We start from the raw sequence: 10096 nt of genomic DNA on the forward strand, positions 1-10096 counted from the left end.
CAGAACAGCTGGAGGAGGTGAAATCATGAGGTGTGAAGAACAACTGGAGACAATTAAGTGAATCGAATATTTACTGGGTGAAGAGTATAGTACAAATTCACAATTTCACAATTTCACAACGATAGACATGGGTTTTTTATCCTAGTATGCAAATGAGGTATGTTTAGGGCGTATCCTAAAACATGGCCCAAATTCTAAGTATTCTGAGTTATTCCTGGTGAGGTTAGTTGAGACAGACCGTCTGTCTGTGAGGTCCCGTATCCGTCAATGTCATGGTGACAGGAATGCTAAGTATGTGAGGCCTTGATATGGCAAAACACATTCCTTGTACTATAGGTTATCTTACTTTCCGCTAGCGTAGGCAGAATACATTTTGCACACTCATAACTCAACACATTGGCGTGCTTATTCCTTTATAATATAATTTGAACATAGCAATGTTAAAAATATGATTTCAGGAGGTGTGCGTGGATCGGGAAGTCTGGGCATCTCTGCTGAAACTGCTCCATTTCTCTTCCTGGTTTTGCTCTGCTCTTTGGCTCAGTTCACAAACCAAACGATCCGCTTCAGAGTTCGTTTGAACCGGACCCGGACCTGCGTTTTCAGCCGGGCCAGGGTTCGCTTCTTTTGGCCCGATCAGAGTCTGTTTGCGAGTTCACAACACCTCAAACGAACCAGATTATCCGAGCAAACAGGCCCAGTCTCGGATCAAGAGAGTCCCAATCAAGTCCCTTTCTCCTCGTGGTGGGAGCCCCTCCTCCTCTGATCTCTTGCCCGATCTCCTGAGATCTTCAGCCCACATGAGTCCGGCGGCGAGGCCACAGCGACTCCCGGAGGTGCCGCATTAGCACCACACACCCAATATTCAAGTATTTACTCAACGTCCTTTTTACAGCCCCGACCCGACCCGCGATCAAAGGAGAATCGTGACCGGACTCGACCGGCAGACAGCCCTGTTCTGACGTCTATGCACAGACTTTTCAAGAAATCCCTTAGAAAACATGTAATTTCTTGCTATGACCTCGTGCCTTCAACAGAACTATTAAAAAAATCCAGCACGAGCACCCAAAGCCCTCTGATATACAACGAGAACAACCGAACGCCACGTTTCCACCGCCTTAATTTGTCAAACTCTGATCCTGTTCAGTCCATTAGGTCGGAAGCTAACTTGATTTTTTTGTTCCTTTTCAAAACGCGGCGTTCTTTCTTTCCCCCTTTTCACCGTAATTACAGTGAGAAAGCTGTCTTTTTCTATTCTTTTTTTTATTTATTTTTCCATCTTTTCAGAGTATGGTAAATAACTGTTGATACTTTGTCAGAAACCTGCACCTCGCTTTTCACATTCGCCGCGCACAAGGTCGGACGCTTTCTGTCTTTCATTGGAAGTATTTACGGCGGAATAAAAAAGCGCGTTTGGCATTGATTTTCTTTTTTTTCTTTTTTTATATTTGTTTATTTCCATACAGATGAAACTGCACTCAGGCTTCGGAAACGGGCTATTGACGAGTGGGGTTTTTTCAAAAGCCTCGCACACAAGGTATGTTTAAGACAAAACAGAGAAAAGACTTCGTCGCATCTAAGCGAACTTTTCTGAACCAATGCCAAATGTTACGTAAAACTGCATTGAAGTCGAGCTAATTAGTTCAGCAAGAGATAAACTTCAGTACTTGCAGAACTTAAAGAGTCAAAATCGGATTGAACCAGGCTTGAATAAACAGAATAAAGTTAAATCAGTGCAGACTTGAATTAAACCAGGGCCTAACGCAAACAGATTAAGAGGATTTGAAACGTTGGGGGAAGGAGCTGGGCAGTAGAGGTTGTCGGTGACAGATCTGTCCCCCCAGGAGAAGCTTCAACTGGTGGGTTGGTTTCCCAGGAATCATTTCTTCAAATTAACTAGATTAGTATAAACATCTCAATTTGAGCATAATAATCCAAATTTTTAGTTGTTTTGACTAGGTAGGTTTAGGGCTGGGTACCGTTCGTTTTTTTTCCGATACCACTACTTTAACGATACCTGCTTTTCGGTACCGGTGCCTTAACGGTACTTTTTTCGATACCTATGTTATTTTAATTGAGTTAAAATAATGTGTATACAAAGTATCGTTCAGGAGAACAAACAGCACAGCGGCACAAACACGGCACATCAGAAAACAGGAGCAGCAGCGTCGCCTGTAACTTCATTTTTATGAGCAGAATTCCCACTAAAGCCGTGATAAAAAGAGAGAAGGGACATTTTTTTACCTTCTGAGCTGAAGGAACAGACCAGATCCACATCAGGCACCGTTTTCTTTCAGCTAAACTTTTCTAAACACATTGTGTTCGACAGTGAAAGCTTCTCACACGTCACAGATCTGTTACAGAGTGAGAGCGCTCACTCTGTCACTGACAATGCACCATAACTGTTCCAAACATGGCTAATGCAGAGTGAGCGCTTACCTTTTCCAGAGACAATCTTTGATCCCAAATGCTTCTTAGGTGCAGCCATTTAGTGCAGCTGGAGTTGTAAACAACAGCAGTAACTTCAGGCTCTGCGGGGCTAAAGCTAAAGGTAAAGCCAATGTGTTTCTCGTTGTCATACCGTGTTGTCACTGCTTTTCTATTTGTCTAAGACTCTAGATTCTTATTCAGTCCTGGTTCAGTCCTGGTTCAGTCCTGGTTTAGTCCTGGCTCAGACCGCGGCTTTGCCATCTCTGATAATGACTGAAGTGTGAGTAAGTTACAGCTTTGCTTCGCTTCTGCATTTGTGCTGAAGCTGCTCATGAGTTCAGGCTTTTTTAGACTCACTGCGGATCATTTACTGACGTTTGGAGAGAAAAAGTACCGTTTTTCTGTTTAACGGTACCCAGCCCTAGGTAAGTTGTTCTTGGGCATTTTTCCTAGATTATTTCACTTGTTCTGAGATGTTTCTGACTCGTTTCGATACATTTCGTCCTTATTTCAGGTCATTTTCTTTGCCAATGGGGTAAGAAAAACGGTCTTATCTCATTGGCGATTTTACTTTCTTATTTCAAGCGAGATTTACCCTAGAACTGGTGTGAAATGTCCTCAAACAAGCGAAGCAAACTTGGTCCGATCAGGAAAAGTGTCTAAATTAACGAAAAACGCTCAAAACAAGATACATTTCCTCAATTCAAGTCATTTAAGACATGCTTGATATTTACTTTTTGCTGTGCAGTATGATGCTGTGAAATATGAAATTCCACATGACCTGCCTGTTTTAGTGAGAGCTGTCCTCTCTCCTCGGTCTGTTCATGTTACGTTAGGATCAGTTTAGCTTTGGTCGTGGTTGGTCCCAAAACTTGTGCCCGGATCAGCCCGAACTACCAGTGGAAACACGGCAACTGCCAGTATCGGGTATCGGGCCGATACCACATGCAGGGGCGGACTGGGACTGAAAAACAGCCCTGGACTCTGTTCAGCCTGGTCCAAATCAACGTAAATGTGACACTTCCACAAATACATATGCGAACCTCTTACCACCTGCCTTAACCGAGAGCATTTTCTCCTGTTCGGCTTTACCCAAATCTAAAGACTTCTTGACTGGAGAGCCACACTGTTATGCCTCTTTTGAAAGCTAAAATCTGGAAAAGTGACGGTAACTTTTTGTCACGTTGTCGCTGCATTTTTGTCATGTTTTTGTGCTTTTTGCTGCTTTTTCACTACTTTTTTGTGGCTTTTTGTCACTTTTTCGTTGTGTTTTCTTATCTTGTTTTTCTGTTTTTTTTTGTCATGTTTTTGTTGTTTTTTCATCGCTTTTTTGTGGCTTTTTGGTGTGTTTTTGTCACTTTTTTGTTGTGTTTTCGTCTCTTGTTTTTCTGGGTTATTTGTCATGTTTTTGTTGTTTTTTTATTCTTTTTTTTATTGCTTTGTCGTCACGTTTTCGTCACATTTTGTTGTGTTTTTGTCACTTTTTTGTTGCTTTTCCTGCACATTTTTGTTTTTGGATGCTTTTCTTTTAAGCTTTTAGATTAGGGTAAAGCTCAGTTACGCCGGGGGTAAGGGTTTAAGGTAAAGTGAGGGGCCAGACCGGTGGCCCTAGAGCCAGTGGACCTTCTTTTTCTCTTCCAAAATGGACATATGGCCAGTCCGCCCCTGCTTGACTTGTGGCCGCCGCTCCTACAGGACGCAGCTCCACTGAGGAGAGAAAATAGCAACAAACTGGAGAATTGTTTAGTGTAAACACAATATTCCAGATAGATCTGACTTTATTACAGACGACACTCCCTAAATCAGAGTCTGTGCTGGATTTAACCAGAGCTAAATGTTGCTAGTGCTGCAGCGTCTGCAGTGTTTACAACATACAGGCTAACGTTGCTAACTAGCCGCTAACTCGCCGCTCACAGTTCTGGTGATTCTTACGCCGTTTTATGCTCAGGGGCTTGTTCATCTGAAAAACTAACCCAGCGACTTAAAAGTCCTCAGAAAATCCAAAATGAAGAGATACAGTATGTTTATATTGAGCGAAAATGAGCTGCAGCAAAACAATCAAAATGCTGAAGCTTCTCGCTAAGTTGCTATAAACACACGAGAAAATCTACACAGAGCTGAAGTAAAGGTGAAAAGAGACCATTTAGCTGCAGTAATAAGTAACATCTCAGTACTATTGTTAAAGAACAACTAACCCCAAAATCAACTTTTTTTTCTAGCTAAGTTGTATAAATGGGTATCTTATAGTGTTGTCTACATGTATCTGTCACTATTTTAACAATTTAGTGCATATTTGTTGAAATCCTGTCTTTGTGTCCAAAACCGTCTGTGTGGCGCCATCTGCACCTTATCGAGTGCATTACATGCTTTACTGTTAGTCACCTTCGTGATTAGCTCTGAGCGGGGCGCTTACGTCAGCAGGAGGGCGCCGACGTCAGCGGCCTCTCTTCTGTGGAGTATAAAAGCAGCCCACTCCGCACACGCCCCCGTAGCGAGTTGGAGTTTGGAATAGCGAGTGTCTTTATATCGATTTTCAGGTTTGCGATTTATTAGCGTAGCTTTTAGTTAGATTTATTACATAGCTTTTAGTTAGATTTATTAGCGTAGCTTTTAGTTAGATTTATTACATAGCTTTTAGTTAGATTTATTAGCTTGTCGTAGTTTAGATAGTTATTAGATTTAGTTGTAGTTTAGTCTTAGTGAGAGATTAGTAGCATTTAGCATAAGAATTAGCTAGGTTAGCTGTATTTAGTGTTCTGTATTGTGTAATATTAGGTGTAGTGTTGTAGTCTTGTTTGTTAGGATGGGGAGAAAGTGTAGTGTTGTAGGTTGTCATAGTTCTGTAGGTTTACATTACTTTCCTCAGGACTTAGAAATTAGGCGCCAGTGGCTGCGCGCAATTGGCCTGGGGGAAAACTGCGAACTCCCGCCTCGTGCTGGAGTTTGCAACCAACATTTTGCTTGCGATTCCTTCGCCAACTCCTTGGAGTTTGAGCTGGGCTACAGTAAGGTTCTTCGTTTGAAGAATGAGGCAGTCCCCACCCTTGCTCTTCCACGACTGAGCCCACCGACACTGCTGCCCCGCCAGCAGGACGATTTCAGGCGCCAATCTGAGGTGAGTGAGAATAATAACAACCTAAAACTGCTACTAATGTCATGTAAGTAGAATTTCGATAGTGCACGTTGAAATAGATTGTAGTAGTGTCTCAAACAATGCGGGATCTGGCGTGTAAATAAACTATGCACTGGGTGAGGCTTGTGGCTGCGTGTGCTCCAAGCGGTGCGCCCCGCACTCGTTCACTTGACTTGGGCAGAGGAACAGCAGTCTGCATCCATCAGCTGTCTGGCAACTCTCTAACCCCGCTCAAACAGAGCGCTATGAACCGCATGAGACGGTGAGCTGACAGTTACACCGCTGTATATTATGACATGTGAACTTTTATAGCCTTTTGTAGCTAGCGGGAGTGGCTAATGCATCAGTCTGCACAACAAAGTTACGCTGAGACCGCGCGTAATTGTGCTTGAGACTGAGCACCAAACTAGTCTACATTTTCGCGATGACAGTAGCTTTCATATTTGACAACAGCTGCGCAAAACGTGAGTGCATCTACAAGCTAACCTATAAAGCTAACGGATAGCTAACATCTAATGTGTGGCTAAACTGACCGGGCAGGTGCCCGTGGCTCCGCGCGCGCTCGTGTGATATGTGATCGTGGTCAGTGAGGGGCGAGAGGGCTGACCACTCCAGGTGGACCGTATGGTTATTGGGTGCTCAGGTGCTGGGATCCATATGTTGGCTTACGTTCACTAATCTGCATTAGACAACAATGAAATGCACTAAGGAAATGTAACACATTACCCTTCTTCTGTAGTGTACATTTTAAAAAATAAAATGTATTTTTACGTTTTCAGCCAGTGACCAGAGAATTTGGCTGCCAGACTGATCCAGTCATTGTAAGGCATGCAAGTGTCCAGGCCAATGTGAAGCCGAGCAGGCGAAGCAAAGGTGATACTCTTTTTATTGTTTATACAGTCATTTTATTTCTAAAAACACTCTGTTTTGTGTAAATGATAATTACGGCCATTTTTAACATGTTTGTTTATTTTGTTTGTGTTTTGTACAGCTACTCAAGCCCGGACCGCTTACACAAGCGTCGGTTGTGGTACTGAGGACCTGATGGAAATCCCTCTTCCTGACAGTCCCAGAGCAGCCTCTACACCTTTAAAAAGGAGAAGGTGTGAGGTGTCTGCGTCTGACCCCAGCTTCCACATCGATGACAGTGCCAGCACTGTGAACTGTTCAAGGTACAAAGGAAATCTAGCTTTTTAATAGAAAAAATATATACAGCGTCCTGGTTTTTTGAGTGATGAAATATCCTTTATTTTATATAGCATTCCCACTGAAGTCCCTCCACACAAGGACAAAAAATATATTGTTCACGAGGACCAACTGCTGGAGCTGTTCAGGCGATGTCCTGTCTGCACTGGTCGCTGTGCTGTGGACACCATCACCATCGGCACACTGCTTCGGGTCAGTCAACAGTGTCCTCGCTGTGAGTTCTCCAGTCAGTGGTCCAGTCAGCCCATGGTGAACAACATCCCAGCTGGAAACTTACAGCTCTGTGCTGCTGTGCAGTTCACCGGCTCATCATTTAGTCAGATTTCAAAGGTACAGCACAAATTATTTTGTTTGGATTTTGTTTCCATCTATTATCAGTTGATAACCTATTTTTTCCTTTTATAGTTCTTGAGGGCCTTCAATATTCAGGGACTGTCAGAGCAGTGCTTCTACAGGCATCAGGCAAAGCTCCTCATCCCTACGGTCAACTGGCAGTGGAAGCTGGAGCAGGATGTTCTCATCAGGGAGGCTCTTGAAAGCGGCTCTGTGTCACTGGGTGGGGACATGCGGGCAGATTCACCTGGTAAATACATTTCATTAACATTTATCAGAAGTAAAAGTCAGCTAACGTACAACTTGCATTCGTGTAGGACATTCGGCCAAATATGGCAGTTACACGATGATGAATCTCAGTAATAACAAAGTCATTGACATCCAGCTAGTCCAGGTAATGGAATTCAAGGAATGTTTCAATATGTAATTTGGGATCACTCTGTGCATTTCAGCATCTAATTTATTTTTTGTCTTATTAGAGCAATGAGGTTGGAAACAGCGTGCGCATGGAGAAGGAGGGCTTTGTGCGTAGTCTGACTATGCTGGAAGAGAGGGGTGTCAATGTGGAGGCCATTGTGACGGACCGACACACCGGCGTGCAAAAGTTTTTAAGGGAGGAAAAGAAGGAAATCAGGCACTACTTTGACCCATGGCACATGGGAAAGGGTATGCATTTGGGGAATGCTGTGTAATATTATGGTTATTCTGCATTTAGTAAATATGTATTTTAAACTCTAGGAATTGGGAAAAAAATTGATGAGCTCGCAAAGAGAAAGAGCACCCAGGACGCTGGCCAGTGGAGAAAAAGCGTGGTAAATCACCTCTATTGGGCAGCTTCGACTTCCACCTCGGGACAGGAGGCTGTCGCTAAGTGGACGTCTGTGGCCAACCACATGCAGAATGTGCACACGCACGACAATGCCCTGTTCCCTCGGTGCCTACACGGGCCTCTGGTTGGGGAAGGGTCAAGAGTGTGGCTCAAACCAAGTAAGTTTTGCATTTGTTATCAGTAATACTGGCCCTCTACTCATTGTATTTTATGTACATTTCAAAAATGTAAGGTTGGCATTGTCATTCGAAACAAAAATTGCTTTACAATTATGTCATGGTAATTTACTCTGTAGGCACAGCAGCATGTGAGAGGCTCAGTGACATTGTGTTGGCTCCACGCTTTGTGAAGGATGTGGAGAAAATCAGCCCGGTGTACCACACGTCAACCCTTGAGGCCTTCCACAGCCTGATAATTAGGTTCTCCCCCAAAAGTGCAGGCTTCTCCTTCAGAGGAATGTTAGCAAGGTAATACATACATACATTTAAAAAAAAAAAAAATGTTGTGTGAATCTGTACCTAAAAATGTTGTAGGTTGCAAATTGCTGCCCTGCACTACAATGAAAATGCTACAAGGTCACATGCTACAACACTTGAAGGTGTACTGCGGTATGCGATAGTGTACCCAAAGTACAAACGTGGCGACTACACCGTGCGAGCCTTGAAGACCAGAGCTACCTCAGGTATGTCACATTAAAAACAACACAACCAATGCTTTTACAAAGACAAATGTTTTGTGCTTTGTTTACAGTCTATATTGACCAACTAATGGCCCTGCTGTTTGAAAGTGTGGTTGAGGATCCTCTCCCATACCAGGAGCACACAGACAAAGTACCTGTGCCTGAACCACTCTGTGCCCAGTATGAGAGGCCAGACAAGCAGGAGGCTGTGAGCAGGCACAGGTCCAGATTTTTCAAGAGGACATAAGGTGAGCATGTTAAGTTTTGGCTTGATTATTTTGTGTGGCAAATATAATACGTAGATTACATAGCTAGTTTATAATGCTAGACTATAGTGCTAGTTTAGCAAATGTAGAATAAGTAAGGATTAAACAACAAGAAGCTGTGTATTACACAGGTTTAATGCACAACGCAGAGTCAGTTTTTTCAGATGATTTATCTAAAGCGACTTCCACAACAATAGTAGCTTAATTTTTAATCATTACTGTGGAAATTGCTGCAGTGGAGTGATATAGAACATGATTTTCAGACGAACTGTGCGATTACAGGGAAATAATGCACCAGTTACCATTAGAATTCTCAGATGATTATGGATTGACTGTGGAATATGCATTATTATATTTTCAGACTGGCCTGGCAGTATGGAACAAAATCTTTTCAGAATGCAGACTGTGTTGCCTGAGAGCAGTGGCTAACCATGAACCAAAGTCCAGTGGATGAAAAAAGCCCGTGTATGAGTGGTTTTCTGGATTTTCCAGCTTGAGGTGTGTGCAAGACAGGACTGGCCACTCATTTGAACTGTCATAAGTACCTGTAGGTGAGCACATCACAATATTGCTCAACTCGCATTAAAATTCTAACAAATGTAGCATAGGAGTATTGTATTTTACACCAGTAAGTGGGAGAATCGTTTTTAGTGTTGACCAATAAATGCATTTGTTGACACCTATCATTTTGTTTATATTACTATTTCCCCAAGTGGTTTATATTTCTTCTCATTGAAAACAGTTTTTTGCCTTATTGAGGACTATATTTTACATGTAAATTAGAATGATGCTAACACATCTTGCACGCAAAAATGTATGCTGAGTTGTAACAGACTTTTCTTGTCCATGCAGAGTCAGAGGTGGAGAAAGAGGTGGAGAAAATGCATGCAAACCATTCTTCATGTCCACTGTATGTATCGGATCACACGGTGATGCATTTGATCAGTATATTGATGACAGACTTCCCTTTTAAAGTAATTCATGTCTTTGTGTGTTTTTTTAAATTTTTTATAGCATTTCAATTCACATTTTCAGACGACCTCTCTATCGGGCAAAGAAAGAATGTTTCTGGAAATGGAGGCACATTGGACAAGGACAGTCGCCAACCACATATAGAACGATGGGAGTAAACATTGCAATATGAAGAATTCTATAAGCTGACATGCCACTGGACAACATAGTAGATGAAATCAATGTTCCATGCAAGATTTAATTGTAGA

General features: G+C 42.6%; 1 long non-coding RNA gene across 1 annotated transcript; it reads left to right on the forward strand.

Moving 5' to 3' along the window:
- Positions 1-7879: 7879 nt before the first annotated feature.
- On the forward strand, positions 7880-8572 carry LOC306982558. The gene is made up of 3 exons (XR_013794214.1): positions 7880-8089; positions 8227-8398; positions 8465-8572. It is a non-coding gene; the product is annotated as an uncharacterized lncRNA (long non-coding RNA).
- The last annotated feature ends 1524 nt before the right edge of the window (positions 8573-10096 follow it).

Source organism: Gobius niger (genome assembly GCF_951799975.1).
Source record: "Gobius niger genome assembly, chromosome: 24".
NCBI lineage: Eukaryota > Metazoa > Chordata > Actinopteri > Gobiiformes > Gobiidae > Gobius > Gobius niger.